This window comes from Pan paniscus, chromosome 5 (genome assembly GCF_029289425.2).
Source record: "Pan paniscus chromosome 5, NHGRI_mPanPan1-v2.0_pri, whole genome shotgun sequence".
In the NCBI taxonomy this organism is placed as follows: Eukaryota; Metazoa; Chordata; class Mammalia; order Primates; family Hominidae; genus Pan; species Pan paniscus.
This window is the reverse complement of record NC_073254.2, coordinates 176383289-176384281: the sequence shown is the minus strand read 5'-3', so window position 1 is coordinate 176384281 and position 993 is coordinate 176383289. Positions and strand designations below refer to the sequence as shown.

At 39.5% G+C, this 993-nt stretch overlaps 1 non-coding gene across 1 annotated transcript; it reads right to left on the bottom strand.

Annotated features, from left to right (window-relative positions):
- Positions 1 to 395: 395 nt before the first annotated feature.
- LOC112440237 (small nucleolar RNA SNORD28) lies at positions 396 to 470 on the bottom strand. The gene has a single exon (XR_003028413.1). It is a non-coding gene; the product is annotated as a small nucleolar RNA SNORD28 (small nucleolar RNA).
- Positions 471 to 993: the final 523 nt, after the last annotated feature.

Genomic DNA, 993 nt, shown 5'->3' with positions numbered 1-993 from the left:
ATCCAGTTTTTATAAAAGGCTTTGGCCCTAGCTTTGGGCCAGTGGTTCTCAACTGGGGTTGTTGTTCTCCCTACCTCCAGGGGACATTGACATTTTTACTTTTCACAACTGGGTAGAGTACTACTGACACATAGTGGGCGTGTAGTAAGGTGCCAAACATCCCACATCCTACTATGCACAAGACAGTCAGTGCCCCCTCCCCCAGCCTAAGAATTATCTGGCCCCAAATTTCAAGAGTGTTGGAGTTGAGAACTGCTCCTGGCCATCAGGGGATCACACTGGGTGTGCTTCTGTGCTGGCATTTCATCAAGGTGAGAACCAGGCTCCTTTGTTTCCTCAGAAGGTCTTCAGTTCTGCATCTGGCATCGAATGAAGACTCAGAGATTCTTCTCTTTTTTCATAACAACTTTAACATGCTCTTAACTGTCATTCCTCACAGAACCTCAGCTTATCAATTCAAATCATCTGAAGAGATTCCTCTTTAATTGACTCTGTGACTTCTTGATACAGAAGCCCTTGTCCGGGTTGTCAACTCTAAAAACAATTAAGAATTTGCCAAAAGGTCAACAGAGTTTTAATTTTAATTTGTTTTAATTTTAATTTAGTTTTAATTTGAAGGGGACAATTCAAAGAATATTTTGCTCATTTATTCTTCTAGTGTCTCTAAGATCTTTCCCTGCCTTGAGTAGATGTTGAGAAGAAAAAACACACAAGTTAACAAATACACATTTTATTGTCTTAGTTTTCCAAATATTTCCAAATTGGAGTGATATGATAGTAAGCCCCTGAGATGGGTTAATGAAAGACACCTGTAGAATTCCTTATAAGTGTTGTGATGGTGATCACTTAAGGTTTTTCTTGTAACTTTTTTTTGGTGTGGTGTGACTTAGCATTCATATTCATGTGACTCTTTAGCAAAAGCGTACAGCTCCTGCAACCTAGCAGCATTAAGTTACTGAGAGATACAATGCAAGAAAGAGAACAGGCCTAAAT